This window comes from Musca autumnalis, unplaced genomic scaffold (assembly GCF_047663935.1).
Source record: "Musca autumnalis isolate F117 unplaced genomic scaffold, ASM4766393v1 scaffold_5, whole genome shotgun sequence".
In the NCBI taxonomy this organism is placed as follows: Eukaryota; Metazoa; Arthropoda; class Insecta; order Diptera; family Muscidae; genus Musca; species Musca autumnalis.
In genome coordinates this window covers 152771388-152794031 of record NW_027412088.1, presented here as the reverse complement: position 1 = coordinate 152794031, position 22644 = coordinate 152771388, and the positions used below count along the sequence as shown (strand labels likewise).

At 39.2% G+C, this 22644-nt stretch overlaps 1 protein-coding gene across 5 annotated transcripts in view; it reads right to left on the bottom strand.

The window, feature by feature from the left end:
* LOC141387296 (matrix metalloproteinase-2-like) overlaps positions 1–22644 on the bottom strand; it is an 872424-nt gene that overhangs the window by 631436 nt on the left and 218344 nt on the right. The window lies entirely within an intron of this gene.

Here is a 22644-nt window from a genome sequence, read left to right as displayed (position 1 = left end):
GAAAAAATGGAGACCAAATGGTCTCGAGATTTTTTCTATAGAAAAAATGGAGACCAAATGGTCTCGAGATTTTTTCTATAGAAAAAATGGAGACCAAATGGTCTCGAGATTTTTTCTATAGAAAAAATGGAGACCAAATGGTCTCGAGATTTTTTCTATAGAAAAAATGGAGACCAAATGGTCTCGAGATTTTTTCTATAGAAAAAATGGAGACCAAATGGTCTCGAGATTTTTTCTATAGAAAAAATGGAGACCAAATGGTCTCGAGATTTTTTCTATAGAAAAAATGGAGACCAAATGGTCTCGAGATTTTTTCTATAGAAAAAATGGAGACCAAATGGTCTCGAGATTTTTTCTATAGAAAAAATGGAGACCAAATGGTCTCGAGATTTTTTCTATAGAAAAAATGGAGACCAAATGGTCTCGAGATTTTTTCTATAGAAAAAATGGAGACCAAATGGTCTCGAGATTTTTTCTATAGAAAAAATGGAGACCAAATGGTCTCGAGATTTTTTCTATAGAAAAAATGGAGACCAAATGGTCTCGAGATTTTTTCTATAGAAAAAATGGAGACCAAATGGTCTCGAGATTTTTTCTATAGAAAAAATGGAGACCAAATGGTCTCGAGATTTTTTCTATAGAAAAAATGGAGACCAAATGGTCTCGAGATTTTTTCTATAGAAAAAATGGAGACCAAATGGTCTCGAGATTTTTTCTATAGAAAAAATGGAGACCAAATGGTCTCGAGATTTTTTCTATAGAAAAAATGGAGACCAAATTATCTCGAGATTTTTTCTATAGAAAAAATGGAGACCAAATGGTCTCGAGATTTTTTCTATAGAAAAAATGGAGACCAAATGGTCTCGAGATTTTTTCTATAGAAAAAATGGAGACCAAATGGTCTCGAGATGGAGACCAAATGGTCTCGAGATTTTTTCTATAGAAAAAATGGAGACCAAATGGTCTGGAGATTGGCCTCCAAATCTTCCCAAGATTTTTTAGGAAAAATAGCCACTACAGAAAAGTAGACACAAAAGTCCCAAGGTTTTTTTTCTGTACAAAAAGTATAGCTGAAAGCGCAAAGATTTTTGCCCATAGGGAACTTAGGAATAAAATATTTTTTTTTTCTACACGAAAATGTGGACCTATAGCTCTGAAGATTTTTTCTATATACCTACAACATAATTATATTTTTCTATAGCAAACAGCAGCTCTACTAGGTTGTCGATTTATTTATAGAAAAAGAGATGGGCTGCGGTTCTATAGAAAAAATGGAGACCAAATGGTCTCGAGATTTTTTCTATAGAAAAAAATGGAGACCAAATGGTCTCGAGATTTTTTCTATAGAAAAAAATGGAGACCAAATGGTCTCGAGATTTTTTCTATAGAAAAAATGGAGACCAAATGGTCTCGAGATTTTTTCTATAGAAAAAATGGAGACCAAATGGTCTCGAGATTTTTTCTATAGAAAAAATGGAGACCAAATGGTCTGGAGATTGGCCTCCAAATCTTCCCAAGATTTTCTCAAGATTTTTTAGGAAAAATAGCCACTACAGAGAAGTAAACACAAAGGTTCCAAGGTTTTTTTCTGTACAAAAAGTAGAGCTGAAAGCTCAAAGATTTTTGCCCATAGGGAACTTAGACATAAACTATTTTTTTTTTCTACACGAAAATGTGGACCTATAGCTCTGAAGATTTTTTTGTATACACCTACAACATAAGTATATTTTTCTATAGCAAACAGCAGCTCTACTAGGTTGTCGATTTATTTATAGAAAAAGAGATGGGCTGCGGTTATGGAGAGGACACACACGTATGGAATGGTACTTATAAATCGTTGCAATCGACTTCTTGTTGTTTTTGATATTTTATGTCAGAAACGTATTAACCTGGTATGCTGAGATTTCCTTTCCTTATGCTGCGGCTGCTGCTAGATCACAAAAATACATTTGGTTGCTGCATGCATGATGTCTGTTTGTAAATACCAAGGAGGATGAGGAGGAGGCCATGAGCTGATGAGATGTTAAAGAAATTATGATGCATCCATTTGTTGTGTGGTCCAAGTAGAAACAAGCACATGTACCGGAAGGATAGGCCCTCACAATGCAACAACAACAAAAAACAAAACAGCAAATCTAATGCTAAGGTTTGCAGAAATCCCACAAATGTACACACCCATCACCAGACACACCTATATATAAACACCAATGCATGATGCCACACCACATCTTACCACACAGCACTGGTGGATGTGGTTACACAAAAAAAAACGGAAGTACTTCACAACAAAGCTACACACACTCAGTCAATTTGCCGTAACACAAACGGAGGAGCTGGCTGGTAAACACGCTTATATGTACATTCACATGTATATTCTCACACTTCAAGGCACGTGAGCCTCCCACGCACACACACACTGTCAGAGACACAATCATGACAAGTGGCATCGAATGACAAACGCACACACACACAAAGCCAATGCTTCAAAAATAGCCCCCATGGCACTAAAATGCTTAAAACTTTTGCTGCGGATTCACAAGCCAGCAAAAAATGAAGTACTAAACAATACGGTTCATGTGCGGCGAAAAAACTCCGTTCGGAATTAAAACAAGATGACAATGGGTTATTGTGGCCTTTGTAACTCCGTACATGATATAGAAGATGGAATGCTTGGGGCTCTTGGAAAAATATGAGAAGCATTAGGGCTAATGATTAGGCAAAAAAGGAAGTTCTCCCGAAATTGATTGGATTAAGAAGAGCGATACACGATAATTCAGAACGTTCAGTAACGCTTCTGTTACACATGCCAGTGAATTGGTGCCAATTGAGTACATGTATTATACTCGAAAATGCCGAAAAAGTGTTCGACTGGCATGCCGTTTTCTTGGTGTTTACACCTGCCAGTGCAAGTTCAATTTCAAAATTATTTTAAGCCGCATTAACACACAAAAGTGCATTATATTTCAGATTTAAAACACAATTCACAACATATTTTATTACTTTTTATTTTATTTCGTTTTAAAAAGATTGTTTTCAATCATAAACATAATGAATCTGGTATTGCCGCCTTTTCAATATTGTATAATCCCAGAGGGGAAATTATTTATCAACCTATATTTGCATGAAAAACATCAAAATTATGTCTTTACTAACCATTAACATATTGCGGCTATCAAGACGTATTATTTGTGTTTCCTAATCTTTTTGAAAATATGCATTAAATCTTTGCATTCTAAAAACAAACAAAAATGTACATGGATTAAAAAATAGTCTCGGCAACTCTTTTTTTCATTTTCGACATATCACTGGCAGCCAGCTCAAAATTTTGCTGGCATGAAAAATCTAGTGCCAGTGGAGACTACAATTCAAAAAATGTAATTGTGGTAGTAAAATATTGTGTATGTATTGAATTTTTCGAACTGTCACTGGGATGTGTAAAGGTTGGGTAAAGCAAGGATTCCAATGTCTCTCCTATTGTTCACAATTTGATAAATACTGAGTGAAGTCTGCTGTTAAAGAAGGCGTTACACATCGAGTCTCTCCTGACAACTCGAAGACTTAGTGAGAATGACATTTGTGACACATCTTCAGAAAAAAATTCAAAACCTTCCTCGAAAATTCCTTAAACTGCACTTAAGCGAAATAGACCTTCTTGGAGCATGATGTAAATGAAATTTTACAATGTATAAAGTTTCTGCCAAATCGGATACTCTATTTAATTATTTGGTACAGGTTCCTCTGTATCCAGATTCAAAAATTCTGGCTGCATTCATAATAAAACAGGAGACAGGCGAGTAGTTTAGCTGGGTAGCTAAACAAATGCAGCTTATCGTACGGAGCCAATCCACATGGGTCTAATACGAACAGTTGTCCGGATCATAATTGGACTAAAATCACCCGTGTTTGCATTGGCAGCTGGCGTTCTTCTGGTGCAATAGAAGGGGGTGGTGTCCGAGTACGGCATTTACGCTGCGTCTTTGTACTGACTGCGTAACTGCATTAGTGTGAATGCTCTCCAAGCCTGCCTTATAGTCTCGTTGATGTAAAGGTTCCTGTTTGTACATTTGGACTTGTCTCGCTATATCATGGAGATCTCTCCTAACATGCATGGGTAAGGGGAGCCACCAAGCATGTACTGCCTCTACAACAGCTTGATGTGCTGTTGACCGTTAAAATCCTCGCCTTCTTCGCTACTAGTGCCACCTTGTTGCAGTCCTCAAGATGGCATTCTGGAAGGTTTAAATATTTTTTCTATGCGTACAGCTAGCATTTTCATACCACACTTGCATTGCACAGCCTCGTGCAGACCTGTCTATATCTTTATAAGAGCTCAACAAGGTTTCTTTATTTATCAGCTGCATGTTGCAAATACCAGCGACTTACGCGGTCCATTCAAACATTCTATCGAGCGTTACTCCCAATATCATGGGGGGTTAATAGTCGGAACCAGGACACCATCGACCAATATATTCAAGGAGAGCCTCATTTCAACCGTCCAAGTGGTGAACAGTGTGGAAGTAGATTTAGCAGCGAATGTTTTCACATTCCTCATATGGAAGAACTGCACTACGTCAGCTATATAGATATTTCACATAGGACCCGGCGTCAAGATCGTGGAATTATCAGTATATATTAAAATCTCTGGCCATCTGGAGGGTTTGTAATTTCAGAAAGGTAGAAATTCAGGAGATGTCAAACCGCTTTAAGAAGCGGCATATTGCACTCTACGGATCTTATATTTATTATTTTTGACTGATATGTGTGGATATGGCGTGTAATGTTGCTGTGATAAAGTACATTTTCCGGAAGTCATATTTATGTCGGGAAAGTGGGAAACAGCTTCTCATCATGGGAGAAGTATCTGAAGAACGTGCACTGGTGGCAACAGGAAGGAAATCGGTCTGTACGAATCCCCCTTTGCTAGCATCTTTATCTGGCGGGACCACCCTGACAAATGTCCAGACTTCTGGTACAATATGGGTAGCTAACGATAGATTGAGTACACTTATTAAATTCTCAGAATCGAATGCAGTCTGTTCCTCAACCATTGAGATTTCGTGTGGACACAATACTTTGGATGATTTCGCGTTTCGGATGACATCTGCAACATGGCTAGTCGTAAATTGTAGTGGTGAGAGGGCATCTATACCACGTAGCACCCATCTGCATGTTAAAATACCATGCGCACCTCTTGTTCTCATCAGTCGTTTCCGTTGATGGCGACAAAGTTTTTGAGCCTTTGGGACTATTATCTTAGGAAGTAGGGAACAATTAAAAAAAGGGGCGCGAGGACAACCTGCTCTAAAAAAACCGAAACTGTGCGAGACATGCCCTTAATCTGCTCATTTGTGAAAAATGTTGAAATTTTGGGTGGGAGATATGGTCCATAATCGATGTCCCTTTCCGAGAGTTATCGTGCTCAGCATTTAGGCAAACATGTAAAATTTTTAGGAGAAGTACGCGAAGGACTGATCTAATGTGACTCATTAATGAACTTGATTTAAGTTTGGACAAAATATTACGAGGTGCAAAGTTTGGACCAAAAGGGTTGATCCGTTCGAGAATTATGGTGCGTAAAACACTTTCAGATGACCGACAGTCCAAAATTGAAACCATGTTGCCTGAAACGAATTTCGTTCAAAGATATTTGTGTACCACAGCCTATTCGGTTGGAAATTGTCGCTAAAACAAATAACAGAATATCTGTCGGCAAAAAATTATGTATTAGGGGGTTTCAGATTTAGTGGCTCCTTTTGGACGTATGAACTTCCCGACAAAAGTATATTTGGATTAAAGCTCAAAAGTGTTGCGAAGGAGGTGCCTGAAGGAATGCATCGGCATATTCCATTTTGGAAGTGGGTCTTATTTTGGGGGACATTAATGTTCGATAAATAGCGCGTCCTCCAGTCATTGCAGTTGGTTAGAGTTGTGCCAAAGGAACTATATTGAACTATCTAGTTTACTTAGCATTTCCAATGTCCCACATTTTTTCTTTGAACAATCTGCGTATACTTAATATCACACGTTACATTTCATGATGTTACTCATACGTTTTGGAACTAATACAAGGAACTAGATTGCCCAACTCTACTGTTGGTCACCGTATAACTTAGAGGTTTTGGACCACTATGTCAGAAGGATGGACTAACCCATAAAATACATAATATCGCTGTAAACAGGACCACAAGGTGTAACATCGGTATACATTTCAAAGGATCTTCGAACAGACAGTAAACTACATTTAAACAATAATGTTGAACTTTTGCTGGGGAGGTACCCCAAGAAGTGGATTCGCTGAAATATTACGACGTGTAACCTATGAACCAATTCGGTTACTGCTATCGAGAGTTGGTGCGCACGAACCCTATTACCGAAAAACTTTGAACTTTTGTGGGGGAGGTAGCTGAAAGAGTGGACCAATATGGCTCATCATCGAAATTAAACAAAGTGTGCACAAAATATTACGAAGCCCAAATTTTGGACCAAGTCGGTCCATCCGTTCGAGAGTTATCGTGTCATAAGGGTTTTTTACACCTTTCGGGCGGTTATCTCAGAAAGTATGAACTTGTCCTTGAAAAAACTTGTACCGTTGTAATTGTGGCAGCGAATATAAGTTGCGATAACAAATCTATTCGAGAGCAGCTCTTTAACTGCGCTTTTCAGAAATTTTGTGTGGGAGGTGCCCATATATAGACCATATTCGAACCTGATCTGTGTCTGGTAGAAAAATTACAATGTGCAAAGTATGGACCAAATCGGGTACTGCCTACGAAAGTTATCATGCGCAGCATTTTATCAAAAAGTTTTGAACTTTTCTGTGGGAGGTGTCCAAAGGAGTGGGCCGATATGGCCCATCTTCGGACAAAATATTACGAAGAGAGTTCGATAGTTATCATACGCTCCAGCCAGACAGACGGGCGGACATGGCTAAAGTATGTTTCGTCCAAACATACTTGGGATCTAAAACCATTATTTCGATAAGGCACATTTTGCCCGTGATGTAGGGGATGGAAGATAACAAGGAACGGTCCTGACCGGTTTTAACATGGCAAAGCCCAGGATTCATCTTGGTTCCTTTTTCAACTCAAGTGGACACTGACCTCCACGTGGTGTCACCTGAGGAGCTGCCTTTAACACCCGTTATAGGTAGTGAGCTAACATGTGAAAAATTGCGGCGTCGGGTTAGTAACCCTCCCTATGAAAAAACGAAAGAAAAGAAAAACCAACCTCTCGAAAGTTGACGAACCCCGCAAACGTTTTAAGGACCATGATCTGAGAATCTGCACGTGGAATGTTCGCACTCTTTATCGAGAAGTTGAAGCATGAGTTTGGTTGCGGATTTGCAGTTGGACGGAGATTAAAATATCTGGGGCTGGATTCTTGTTCTATGAAAACTTAAAATGAAAAATATTTTCTTTATAATATTTTTCATTTGACATTTTTTTCCTTTATACAATTTTTCATTTCACTTTTTCATAGAAACAGAATTGAGCCCCTGGTCTCCAGCTTCACCCCAGTGAATGAAAGACTCGCTGCAATTCGATTAAAAGCAAAATTCTTCAACATCAGCTTTATTTGCGCTCATGCTCCCACTGAAGACAAGGACGAACAGACCAAAGATATATTTTACGAGCACATAGAAGAAACTTATGACCGGTGCCCTGCCCATGACATTAAAATTATTCTAAGAGATTTGTATGCCAAAATTGAAAAGGAGAATATCTTTGGCCCAAAAGTCGGGAAATTCTGTCTCCACAGTAAAACATCTGGCAATGGTATGAAGCTGATAGACTTTGCAGCTGCAAAAACATGGTAGTTAGCAATACCAGATTTAAGCATCTCGATATTCATAAGGGCACCTGGCTGTCTCCAGATCAAAGAACAAGTAATCAAACTGATCATGTTGTGATAGATGGAAGACATTCAACGAGCGTGTTGGATGTACTATAGTTCCGCGGAGAAAACATTGATTTGGACCACTACCTTGTTGCAGCAAAGGTATGTACCCGTCTAAACGTTGCAAATAAAGCACGAACAGATACAACGCGGAAGTTGGACATCGGTAAGCTGCTCGTCCTGATACAATATCAGCACAATGGCAACATATTGCCCACTTCATGCAAACAGCCGCAAAGACCATACTTGGATACTAGAGACCTCCACCATGGAATCGATTGTATGACCAGGAGTGTCGTGCTGCTACCGAAGAGAAAAATGCGGCATATAGGGCTACTCTGCAATCAGTAGCAACGAAAGAGGTATCAGGAGAAAAGGAGAGAGGAAAAACGTCTTTTCCACAGAAAAAGAGAGAAATGGAAACGACTGAAGCGTGAAAAAATCGAGATGTACAGGAGCCAGAATGAAGTCGGAAAGTTCTACCAAAGAGTGAAACATCAAACTGAATGCCTATTCTGTAACTTTTATCGATTGAAAAGTTGTTAAAATTTGTTTTGTTTTTGTAACAACTACAAAACAAACAAATGAAATTGTTGTAAAATAAACAATGAGTAAAGTTGTTAAAAAGTTACAGAATAGGCATACAGCAAGGTAATTTGGTAACTGATACAGACAGTGTGCTCAGGATATGGAAAGAACATTTCTCCAAACTGTTGGTATCCGATAGTAGTAAAGACGGCGAAGATACCACAGATGCAATCCCAGAAGATTGTATTGAATGTATACCGCCCAGCGAAGATAAGGTAAAGACAGCAATAAGCCGAGGGCTTACCAGCCGAGCTGTTCAAAACCGGAGGCGACATGCTGATAAGGTGGGCAGGAAGAACGAGTTCCCGACGATTGGAACCTGAGCATCCTGTGGCTTGTCCACAAGAAAAGAGATAAGACTGTTTGCTCTAACTACAGGGACATAAGTCTTCTCCCTATTGCCTACAAGATAGTGTCAGGGATAATGTGCGAACGGGCCATACCAATGCAGCTTTAGACCAGGCAAATCCACCATTGACCAGATATTTACCCAGCGGCAAATCCTGGAGAAGACCCAAGAGATGCAGATCAACACTTACCACTTTCTTGTTTATTACAAAGCAGCCTTCGACAGCTCCCTACGTTCAAAGGTATTCCAAGCCATGTCTGAATTCAGTATCCCTGCAAAGCTCATCCGGCTTTGTAGAATGACATTAACTGATACTCGATCGTCAGTTAAAATAGGAAAGAACCTCTCCGAAGAGTTTGGTACCAAAAGAGGTATCTCGTGTGATCTTTTCATTATTCTGCTGGAAAAGGTTATACGAGATGCGAAGGTGAAAAGAAGTGGCACAATATATACAAACAGCCATATGTTACTTGATTATGCCGATGACATTGACATCATAGGTCCATCGGTAAAGGAAGTAACTGATACCTTTGAAAAAGTCGAAAGGAAATCTGCTAAAGTGGGTCTGGCGGTAAACGGCGAGAAGACAAAGTTAATGGTGTTGTCGCGCAATGCGACCATAGAGATCGGGCCAACTGTTGACGTTGGTTCCTATAATTTTGAGGTAGACTTCGTCCACATCGGAACCGCCGTAAACACAACCAACATCAGTTGTGAAATACGAAGAAAAATAGTGTTGGCCAACAGATGCTACTTCGGGCTGAGTAAGCAGTTTTGGAATAAAGCCACATATCGTCAAGCAAAAACAACGCTTTAAAAAAGACTGATTCTACCCGTGCTGATGAATGGTTCAGAAGCCTGGGTACTTGCGCAAGCAGACAAGGCAGTGCTTGGTGTGTTTGAGAGAAAAGTAATTCGAAAGATCTATGGACCAATCTGCGTTGACGGTGAATATCGACGTCGTATGAACCACGAGCTGTATCTGCTATACTACGACATCAGTATAGATAAACGTATAGAGATGCAACGATTGCGTTGGCTAGGCCATATCATAAGAATGAGCGATGATGAACCCGCTAAAAAGGCGTATAAATTTGGGCCGCATGGTGGTGGACGCAGAATTGGCAGGCCAAAGAATAGATGGCGCAAACAAGTGGATAAAGAGATGACAAGGCGCGGTATTCCAGAAAGCGAAGCACTAAACAGAGAGAGTTGGAGATCTGTTCTTAGTTCGGCTTATGGAACAAATGTTCTGTATTGGGCCAGCTAAGTAAGTAAGTACATTTTCCCCGTAGGAAGACATTAGAAGACACCATTCTCAGATCAGGTCATTAGGTTGACTTGAAACACAGTGGAAGTTGAAATCTAAGACTTTTTTACAACTCCATAATAAACAACGTTAGTTTTGAGATACAAGTCAAATTCAAAGGAACCACGGTCGAAGCAACCCATTACTTTAAGTAACAAGTAAAAAAGTATCAGTCGGCTTTGCCGACAGAGATATACCCTCAGCCTGTGTATATTGAAACAATTTTTTTCCCAAAATACGTATGTATTTAGGTGGTTTTAAAACTTTTGGGCGTTTGCACCGACATAAATGTTGATTAGGATTAAAGATCAAAAGTTTTGCGGAGGATATACTAAAAGGAATGGATCGACATTGACCGTTATGGAAGTGGATCTCCAGCCACAACATATGGTGCCATAGAGTGTTTTTACACTATTCGGGCTGTTTGCTCAAGAAGTATGGACTTGCCCCTAAAAAAACTTTTGCCATCGTAATTGAGGCAGCGAATGCAAGTTGCTTCAACAAAAATAAAAGTGATTGGAGAGCAGGTCTTAAAGTGAACTTATCCGAAATTTTGTGTTTGAGGTACCGGATGGAGTTGACAAATATAATCCATATTTGAACCTGATCTATATCTGATAGATATATTAGGATGTGTAAAGTGTAGACCAATTCGGCCACTCCCTTCAAGAGTTACCGTACGAACAATTTTTCCGAACATTTTTGAACTTTTGTGGGGGAGGTACCTGAAGGAGTGGACCGATATGGCTTATCTTCAAACATAAACTTTGTTTGGACAAAATATTACTAAGGTCATATTTTGGACCGAATCGGCAGATCCGTTCAAGAGTTATCTTGCGCTCCAACCACCTCACACGGTGTCATAGGGGTTTTTTGCAACTTTCGTGCTATTTTCTCAGGAAGTACGAACTTGCCCTTGATGAAAATTATACCATCGTATAGAGGGCAGTGAATACAAGTTGTTAAAACAAAAATCAAAGCGATTCGAGAGATGGCCCTAAACTGAACTTCTCCGAAATTTTGTGTGGCAGGTACCCGACGGAGTGGACCTATAGAGACCATATTGGAACCTCATATTACTCTGGTAGAAAGTTTACGCTATACAAAGTATGGACCAAATCGTTCACTCACTTCAAGAGTAATCGTGCGCACAAACTTTCCGAACATTTTCGAACTTTTGTGGGGGAGGTACCGGAAGGAGTGGACCGATGTAGCTCATCTTCGAACTTAAACTAAGTTTGGGCAAAATATTACGAAAGCCAAAATTTGAACCAAATCGGTTCATCCGTTCGAGAGTTATCGTGCGCTCCAGCCAGCAGGACAGACAGACAGACAGACGGACGGACATGGCTAGATCGACTCCAAATTGTCTGAAACACATTTCGTCCAAACATACTTGGGGTCTAAAACCATTATTTCGATGAGGCACATTTTCGTCGTATCAAAGTGTATATACCCTTCATAGCCTAAAGGCTGAGGGTATAAAAAAATATTTCAGCCTCGTAGCATCTCCAAATTAACAGCATCAAAGATTCTTTGTAGTGTGCATTGCCAACAACTCACACACTATATTCTACTAAATTACAAATATACACAATAGGACTTAACTAAAAAAAAACAGAAAAAGGACCTGTGGCATAACAAAGGTTGAAACATAGGTGGGTGGATGTATGGCATTAAATATGAGTACACATATCTGTACACCTGACAATCCATATGGATATAAATGCCATAAGATGGCAACCATGTTGGTTAGCCTAAGAGGGTAGGTAGAGAGATAGAGCAAACTGCAAGCTTGATGAATGGTGGGGATGATGATGATGTTAGTGGTAGTGGGGCTGGCAGAGGAGCTTGTTGTTACAGGAAAAAGGAAGTGCATTCATGTTTTTAAAACTGAATAAAATAGAATTAATGTTAAAACTTTTGTCGGCACTGTTGTTGATTTTTTTCATTCATTCTTTTACAATCGTTCATTCATTCATCCATTCGTTGAGCCACAGAGTTTGGTTGGCCTGTTGTTGGAATTATTGTTGGCCTCTTGGGATCTTTATGTATCCTGTGGTTAAATGATTGAGCTCCTCTGTGTATAGGTAGTTGTTGTATTTATACAATGAAAAGTTTAATTTTTTTCGTATATTCTTTGGTTCATTTTGTTCCCTTGTAAACGATTTTATTTGGTTTGTATGTGTGTGTGAAAAAAGTACTTAAACACGTTCTAGAAACCACTTGTCCTTTTTTCGTCGTTGTTGTGGACATATGTGAGTAAGACAGATCAAGAGTATCAAAAATAACATGGAGTAGATGAGATGGAGAAGAAGAAAGCCATCATTGTCCTCATAAGGACTTTGGTAGATAATACAACAACAATGGTAGAAACTCAACGCTAGGTTTAAGTTGGTCTTCGCTTTTTGGGGTGATGTTTAACATCATAGACAATTCATTGTATGAATGAACCACTTTGCCTTTTTAACGGCGAGGGGAAGTTATGTCTTCAGCGATTGTTGAGGGATATTTTGTCATGTTTCACTGATGGAAAAGTGTCCTGAGATATTTGGGCATGTCTCTTGAACCGAATGTGGAATCGAAATAAAAATTATAAAACGTCTCTTTTTTCAAAGAGAGCATATCCGCAAAAACTAATGGAATCTGTGATGAGATCGGAAATTATAGTCTTCTCTGCCTTACCCCTTGGCAGGAACGTACGCAGGGGTGGCACAGAGTTAGAGCAGGTCCTAGTGTTCCATACAGCCCACAACATCGGGTACCTATCACACAAAGTTCAACAGTTTTTGACAGATGTGCAGATGTGCAATGGCCCAAAAGCTGTAAAGCTCGCTTAAGTGCAGTTTAAAGACTGTCCAAGGAACGTTTTGAAATCGCTACGGAAGGTTATCCTTGTGGTCTCGTTCACAGCTATGCAAACCCGTTTATTAATTACATTACTATTGTTCTCATTTACACTCTTCCCCTCTCTCATGGAATGGCTCATCATTTGCATATTTCTATACCGACCTCTACGACCCACGTCCCCACGTTTAATTCAAGCCTTTTGTGGTGGTGGTTGTATCAAAATGACTTTATTACATGCCATCGGAGCTACACCGGGACAGACAATACCATAATGATGCTTTAGCAAAACAAGTGAATAAACGGAAAGATATACTCCGGCAGAATGAGTGAGGTTAAACTTTACATCCTAACAGAATGGGTAAGAAGAAAGAAAGAGTAACTGAGAAAGATGGAGTGGTAACAGGAGATACTTAGTGGCTTATTATTTCACAGAAGTCATTTTTTTGCGGAATGGGAAGATATGTGTGGAGTATCCCACAAGTGGTCCTTAAATGAAAGGATGTACACCAACCATCACCGTCATCACCACCTTAGGCAGCAGTGTACAGGGCATAGGGAGCCATATAACAGCACAGTGTCTGCCACTCAACATTATCGGTGACGCCAACGTCGTCAACAACGAACGAAGCGACACTTACAAATGCACTACTGCGGATATGTTTACATGTTCCACCAAACAAACACACGTACATACATGGAAGTGTTTTTTTTTTTTTTTTGTTCGTGCATAAGAATGTACTTTATATAAATGCTCGTTGTTGTCCTTGTTGTGGTGTGGTATGAGCTTTTTACATTTTTGCTATTAAATGTATTCGATCATAAAATGTGCAACGGATACAAGCAATTAAATTTGTTTACGTTGCACAAAACAAGCATACGCACACACAGTCAAACACACCCTGGACACCCACACACACACAAATAGAGACATTCTTTAACGCACTTACATAGATATATTGGAAACGGAAACAAACACTTAAGTTTAATAGCTAGCTATAGCTAACATATGCGTGCACTAACACAAATGCATTAGAACCATCTTAAACGTTTATGGTTTGATGAAGATGATGGTAGGAGATGGAGTGATATCTTTAATATCCATGATAATTATAGGGGAAGTATTTGGGTTCGACAAGAGCACTAAAGGCATACATTAGACAATTCCTCCAAACACAAAAGTTTATAAGCTTAAATATTACAGAGAAAGTTTTCATTTTCAGCTGTGGCTACACTAAGGATCTTCGCCTTTCAGGGAAACTTTGTTGGAAGATATCTTGAGATGGACAGTGGGTAAATACCCAATGGGTAAATACCCGGTAAATTGGGTAAATACCGGGTAAATACCCATTTGTGGGTATATATTTGGGTATTTACTATATTGAATCGCCAATACAACATATTACACCCTATTTCTGGGTTTAGGTTGTGAAATCGTTTCAAAATGGATAGTTTTATAATACTTGAAACAAGTGGGTAAATACATACTTGGGTAAATACCCGAGTATTTACCCAAATGTTGGGTAAAAACTCTTTAACTGCCGAACCACTTGACGTAGCCTGACGAAAATTGGCTCAAATCTTATTTATATCAAGAGAACATCTGGTATTGAAAATGGGGTCTCTGGGTCTATGTTTTCATATAGCCCCCATATAACCGTACCTACCGATTTAAAGTAGGCACAGTGAGTCCTCAATGAGTATAAAATATATTTGCAAAAATTTTGTCAGCGTAGGTCCACGTTCTCTTATAGCCCCCATATAAGGGTAACCCGATTTCGAGTATTTACTCAAACCTTGGGTAAAAACTCTTTAACTGCCGAACCACTTGACGCAGGCTGACGAAATTTGGCTCAAATCTTACTTATATCAAGAGAACATCTGATATTGAAAATGGAGTCTCTGGGTCCATGTTTTGATATAGCCCCCATATAACCGCACCTCCCGATTTAAGGTATTTTTCACCAATTAGCCACATTTTACAACCAAATTGGCTCTAATTTGGCACAGTGAGTCCTCAATGAGTATAAAATATCTTTGAAAAATTTTGTCAGCGTAGGTCCACGTTTTCTTATAGCCCCCATATAAGGTCACCCCGATTTCGAGTCGATTTTTGAGTTTTCAATAACCCACCTAAAGCCACTGGTGCTTGCAAAAATCGGCGTAAAACTCGGGTATTTTTGTGGAATTTGTTGCATTTTGTTATAGTATTGTCTGTTATCTGTACCACTGCAGGGCTGCGGCTGCCGAACTTCTCATCGCCCTCACAAAAACCGAAGTAGACATCGCTTTGGTCCAGGAGCCCTATCTCTATAAAAATAGGGTTTTTGGGCTAAACTATAGGCGTTACTCAATATTCTCCGCACACAACGGGGGGGTAAGAACCTGTATAGTAGCTAAGAAAAGTTTAAGCTTTATTCAACTCTACAATTACAGTGATGGGGATACGACAGTAGTGAGGCTAGAAGCAGGTTCTGGAAGAGCCTTGGTGCTAGCCTCGGTCTACATGCCGTATGAAGCACCTGACCCACCCGGCAGACTGCTGCGGAAGCTAGTGGAGAAGACGATGAGCAGTGTAAATTTGATAATGAGCTGTGACGCTAATGCTCATCACTTTCACTGGGGGAGCAGTGATACAAACGCAAGGGGTGAGTCCGTATTCGATTTTATTTTAGCTAATAATCTACGAGTATGTAATATTGGCAATACTGCCACTTTCCGTAATAGGATAAGGGAGGAAGATACTTCTATAGCAGACTGGAGAGTATCGGAAGAGTGCTCCTTTTCGGACCACAGAGCGATTCACTTTCATGTCTCTTGTAGAAGTAAGCGGCAACCGCCAAGAAGGAAATCTTTTAAATCTGTTGTCACTTCCAGGTTGTGTGAAATTTCCGAACCTCGCACAATAGAGGAAATTGACATTCAGGTAGAAAGTCTCACAAAGGTTCTTCAGGATTTCTATGAGAAGACCTGCCCATTAACGTATCCTGGTAGGAGATCTCAGCCAGTCTGGTGGAACAAGGATTTAGCCGATCTAAGGAAAACCAGTAGGCGGGCATAAAACAAAGCTAGTAGGACCAAACTAGATACTGATTGGGATATCTATAGAGATACTTTCAATAAGTATAAGAGTGAGGTTAGGAAGGCCAAGAGGAATTCTTGGATAAGCTTAAGTGAGACTATAGAGGGAGTTAGCGCAGCGGCAAGATTCCGCAAGGTGATTTCAAAGGACCCGAAAACCATTAGGAGCATCAAGAGGAATGAGGGGCTCCTGGACTACCTCAGCTCAGGAGACTCTTAACCTGTTGGCAAGCACACACTTTCCAGGCTGCAAGGATGCTAGCTGGAGTGAACTTGTTGACGGTTTAACAAGTAATCATAGAATTTCATTGGCGATCAGCACTTTTCAGCCCTAAAAGTCTCCCGGCCCTGACGGTATCATCCCAGCGATGCTTCAAAACGCACCGCATGTTTTGATTGGAGGATTTTTAGGGCATGCATTCTGCTATCGTACATACCGGCGCTATGGAAGGAGGTAACTGTGACCTACATTTCCAAAGCTGGGAAACCAAGTCACACTCTGCCGAAAGACTATAGACCGATAAGTCTTTCCTCCTTTCTTCTTAAGACTTTAGAAAGGCTACTAGATTTGGAAATCAGATCATATATAAATCATACGTAAAAAGTAAATCGACAGACACTGCGCTACACGAGGTTGTGGGTTGTATAGAGAAGAATATGTATGATTCAAGTTTCACCTTAGCTGCTTTCTTAGACATAGAAGGCGCGCTTAATAACGTGAAACTTGAACCAATTCACTCTGCTCTAAAATCACTAGGTGTCCCCTCAATTCTAATAAATTGGATCGATAGAATGCTTGATAGTAGGCTAATCAATTCGAGCTTAGGAGAGAGTTCTATAAAGAAGTCGGTCACCAGAGGAACGCCACAGGGAGGAGTTTTACCACCCCTGCTGTGGCTTCTGGTGCTGAACGGGATACTTACGGAGTTCGACAAGCTAAAAACCGCGGTGGTTGCGTATGCAGATGACGTAGTCATTCTAATTAGCGGAAAATTCTTATCTACGCTGTCTGAACTTATGCAAGGTGCTCTAGTGAAGCTCTCACGTTGGGCCCACTATAATGGACTTGGTGTGAACCCGACGAAGACAGAGCTGGTACTTTTCACCAGGAAGAGAAAGATTGCTGCTTTCGTTCCACCAACTCTAGATGGTGTGCAATTAAGCCTCTCCACGGAAGCAAAGTATCTTGGTGTGGTCCTCGACCACAAGCTTTGTTGGAAGAGGAATACCGAGGAGCGAACAAAAAGAGGTTTAATTGCACTATATTCTTGCAAGAATATCATAGGTAAGAGCTGGGGTCTCAAACCACATGTAATACACTGGCTGTATAGGACTGTGGTTTGTCCTATCCCGACCTATGGTTGTCTTGTTTGGTGGCACGCACTCAGCAATAAATCAAACCTTTCTAAGCTATGTAGTGTGCAACGTGCCGCGTCAATTCTTATTACTGGAGCTATTTAAAGCACACCCCAGGCGGCGCTGAATGCTGTTTTAAATATCCAACCTCTGGACATTTTGGTACAGTATCAGGCCTCCAGGTGTACCTTGAGGCTTAGGGAACTTGACATGTGGCGTTGCTCATTGCTTGCAAACGTTCTACAGCGGATGAATAGTCAGCTAGTGCTTGGAAACAGAGGGGGTGAGACCGATTACATTTTACCAACTCTTGACTTCACTATACCTGACATTATAATACCCGATAGGGATGAATGGGTTCAGTGCAGACCAATTCCGGATAGCCTATCTATCTTCACTAATGGGACGAAGATGGAAGATGGCACTGGTGCTGGTGTGTACTCTGATGATCTGAACATTAGTTACTCGTTTAAACTTAATGACAACTGTAGTGTTTTCCAGGCAGAGGTCTTTGCAATATTGAAGGCCCTAGAGTCACTAGTGGGAAGGACGGACTTAGCAAACAGGGCAGTCACTATATATGTAGACAGCCAGGCAGCGCTAAAAGCAGTAGGGTCTTTCACTATAAAGTCTAGAATCGTTCGAGATTGTAGGTCTATCTTGAAAACCTGTGGTATGTCAGTAAGATTTTGTTGGGTACCTGGTCACTGTGGTGTTGAGGGAAATGAGATTGTGGATGAACTGGCGAGGCGGGGATCACAATCAGCCAACATGCAATTGGAAGTTGGTGTGAAACCTCCGCTTTGTCATTTCATAGACAAACTCACCAGGTTCTACGTTGAGAAAACCAAAAGAACTTGGCTAGATGCTCCTGGATGTCGGGTTGCAAAGTCAAACTGGTCGGTAATCTCGGCGAGTAGAACTGTTTCCCCTCTCGTTGTGCAAGTCGGAGATTAGAATTGTTGTTGGGATCATTACTGGTCACTGCAACATTTGATCTATGACTTGCAAATGGGATAACAGCAGCAATGACTACTGTAGGCTATGTGAGGACGTGGAGGAGACGGAGACAATTGAACATCTTCTCTGTCCGTGTCTCAGATTGAGTGCCCAAAGGCACAGGCTTTTTAGCGTTCACATGACAGAATCCCTGTCTCAGTTCTCCTCTTCCGACCCCACAGCCTTGCTAACATACTGCAGAGGCCTCAAATGGCTATGGGGCGGGTTAACTTAAGTATATTAGTTAATCTATCTTCTAAATATCATCTGTTTTCCTCTCCTTCACTCTCTTATTACCTTTTCTACTTCTCCCCTGTCTCTTCACTTTCTATCTACTTTCTCCTATCCAAAACTAATCTCCATCTCCTTAGCTTATTTTTCACTACATAACGAGGAGAATGTTTCTATATGTTATAAAAGATTTTATTTGGTTTTTCTTTCTAAAAGTGTGACACTACATTATTATTTCATTTTTAAAAATTATCTTATGCCGTTTTTCTTTCATTAAAGTCTGTTATGTATGTATTTCTTGTATTTTGATTTTTGTATGTATCTATAAGTCTGTTGTTGCTTTTGTGTTTGGTAATTCTATGCATTACAACAAAAAACAACCACCATCATTTACACTGTTCCCAAAGACATAAAATCGAATTTTTATCCGGTTTTTATGAACCGAATAACCGTATATGTATATCATTAGAAAGCTATTAAAATTGTCCAACAGATATGACTAATATGCATTAGACGTTTTAAGCGGTTATGGTGCTGGAACAAAAAAAAACGTATTTTTGAACCGTTTTTTAACGTTTGTGGGGATACATTTCTGTGCGTGAAAAAAATTATGATCATGACCTGGGGGTGGAAAATTCTTTTTGGAGGTGAAAGCCCTTGGTGTGGACATACAGAACCCTGAAGGGCAGATCCACCGTGAGTCGAACCTTTGTGTTATGGCGGGTTCCAGCACCATAACCGCTTAAAACGTCTAATGCATATTAGTCATATCTGTTGGACAATTTTAATAGCTTTCTAATGATATACATATACGGTTATTCGGTTCATAAAACCGGATAAAAATTCGGTTTTAATATCAGAATAACCGGTTCCATAATTCGGATATCCGGATATTTATTCCAAAAAATAATGAAATTAACGTGCTTAGCAAAACAAGATACAACTGTTTTAATGACTCCGAGAATTCTAGATCATCAATAGGTTAACAATAATGTATTGAAATAAATAGATATAGGGCTGTCTGAGCAAGATTCGGGTAAAAGTGAAAAACGACCGCTTAAACATGATTTTATCGATTTTATGTCTTTGGGAACCGTACCTAAAATCTTCCGAGCGACATTTTTGTAGAATATTCCTAAGCTGAAAAATGTCATCTTGTGCCACTTTTATTGCGGTTCTTGAAATAAAGGACGAAAAGGACATTGAAGGAAGCATGTTAGAAGGTCGAAATGTTCTACGAAAAAAATCCTCATTTGATATGACTGAAGATATGTCATCTTAAATATAAGCTTAAACAACAGCGAACAAAGATATAACGCTGATTCCAGATGGCTTTTAGGGTCTCCAGCCAAATATTCATCACGCCATATCGCGAAAGTTCGACTCACGGCGAATCTGTCCTTCGGGGTTCTGTATATACTCACCAAGGGCTTTCATCTCCAATAGGAATTTTCCACCCCCCAGACTTTGAGCTCCATTTTGTTGCACAGTGTTATAAATGTCTGTGTAAGTGTTTTTTTTTTTTCTTTTGGGTTTGCATTTATATCTCATCCAACAAATATTTGCTTGCATCCAAACAAATATTTTCTTGCACCCAAACGTATATTTGTTTGCACCCAAATAGATTTTTGTTTGCAGGACCCAAACATATTCTATGTTAGGGACTGTTGCAAACATATATATGTATGCTACAAAATATGTTTAGAAATAAGTTGGAGAGGCATTTTTTGCTCCCAGAAAACGCCCAAATAAAGAGTTTATGCGTTATTTGGGCGTTTTGGCTGGAAATATTTAAACATATTTATTTAGCAATCCAAAGAGGCGGAAACATGGAATGTGACCGACGACATTCTCAGAAAACAGGAGTGGTTAGTTTTCAATGAAACCTGGTGGGACATACAAACCACACGCAAAAAAAAACGGCCTCTCTAACATATGTCCCAAACATATTTTGCAGCAAACATATATATGTTTGCAACAGTCCCAAACATAATATATGTTTGGGTGCAAAGATATATATGTATGGGTGCAAACACAGATATGTTTGGGTGGAAACAGTTTTATGTTTGGGTGCAAACATTTTATATGTTTGTTTGCCAAAAAATACAAACCCAAAAGGCACAAAAAGAAAACAAACACATGCACCAGTGGGCGCTTACTGAGAGCAAGGGAGCGTAAAATTCAATGTAAAACACTTTAAAATGTGTGCTCACTTGCTCTCAGTAAGAACTCACTGGCTATCTCTATAGCAGAGTGAGGCAGAGAAAATTTTTGGGTCTCTCTTGTGCTCTCAATGAGCGTAAATTTGTTGTTGTTCACAACGTATTAGCATCTACACAGGCTGTGAGCGATAACAAATTTACGCTCACTTAGAGCACATGGGCTCTCTTGTGAGTCACAATGCCTCCTCCTGCTCTATAGTATACACACAAATGTTATGGCTTTTTATTGAAAGGCAAAAGAACAACAAACACATAGGTACATACAAAATTCCAAAGAAATACATAACACACTTTAATAAAAGAAAAACTGATTGAAATAATTTGTAAATAGTCACACTTTTAAAAAGGAAAAATACATATATAGAAACGTAGTTGAACGCTTCTCCTTAGTTGTGAAATAAAACAAATTGTCCTCATAGTTGAAATCATCAGCGGGGAATCGGCATCTAGAATCAAATAATTATGTAATGTAATAAATAAATATGGATATGCCATATTTCAAATATACTTAAGTATGTATGTAATTACCAATATTAAATGCGATTTCTTCCTTCTCCAATAAAATAATTCCATTCAACTTTCCGATTCAATTATAAAATGTATTGGGCATTTAATTTACTAAAAAGCACAATTTCTTTAAGAAAACACAAAACACTGATTTATTCACTCACTTTACCGTCTTGACGCTACGCTGGCAACTAAAACACTGAAGAAAGAAAAAACAAAATAATTCATACCATTTCTTCTTATCCTCTTCGTCGCTACGTTGGTTAACAACAACAAAACAAGAAACACACGAGTTTGACGCATACATGCCACCAAAGCCCCCTTCTTCGCTTCTACGTCTTCTATTATACAAAACACACAACTCTTTATTATAAAGCAGCATTCCACAGCCGCGAGAGCACTGTTATTACTCTCGTTGACAAACATCCTCTCTCCACCCATGAACAAAATGTTCTAACATAAAAAATATGTTTTACACAAACATATCAAATTGAGATATGTTACAAAATGTTGCAAACATATATTTGTTTGGACCCAAACATATTATGTTTGGATCCAAACATATATTTGTTTGCAACCGGTCCCAAACATTTATTTGTTTGGATCCAAACATATTTCTAACATAAATTTTTCTGCGTGCACCAACAACCAAAAATCATCTTGCGAATCTTGCGAAGAATGTACAAAACAAAGGACTCACTTAGAACGACAAGATAGAAAAATCACCGACATGTTGTTAGTATATATTTTGGTAGTTTACTGATGTTGCTAAGAGAAAATTGAACCGTTTCAAAACCATGACCTTCCACTTTGATATATCAACATAAATCTTTGGAAATTTATTTTTAAATTTTATATTCCTGCTTAAATGGTCCAGTGTAGCCGCGTGAACCGTTTCAAAACCATGACCTTCTATTTTGATATATCAACATAAATCTTTGGAAATTTAGTTTTATATTTAAGTGGTCCAGTGGTGGCTGCTTGTTATTTTTCTTCAACACATTGATATGAGTTTTTGGTAAAAACACAGAGACACTACATATATAAGCATATGTATATGAAAACATTTTGCTCAAATTGAACTTTCTTCATACGCAATTTTAATCAAATCCTTTTTAACGAAAATGTTTTTCTGTCGTTTTTCTCCATTACACGCTAGAAAGTATCAAAAAACATGACACTGGAATATTACTTTGAAAATAAGATCAGAACAATAAATGTTTTTGCATTTCACTTTAGTTGCTTCGTTTTTTTTTTTT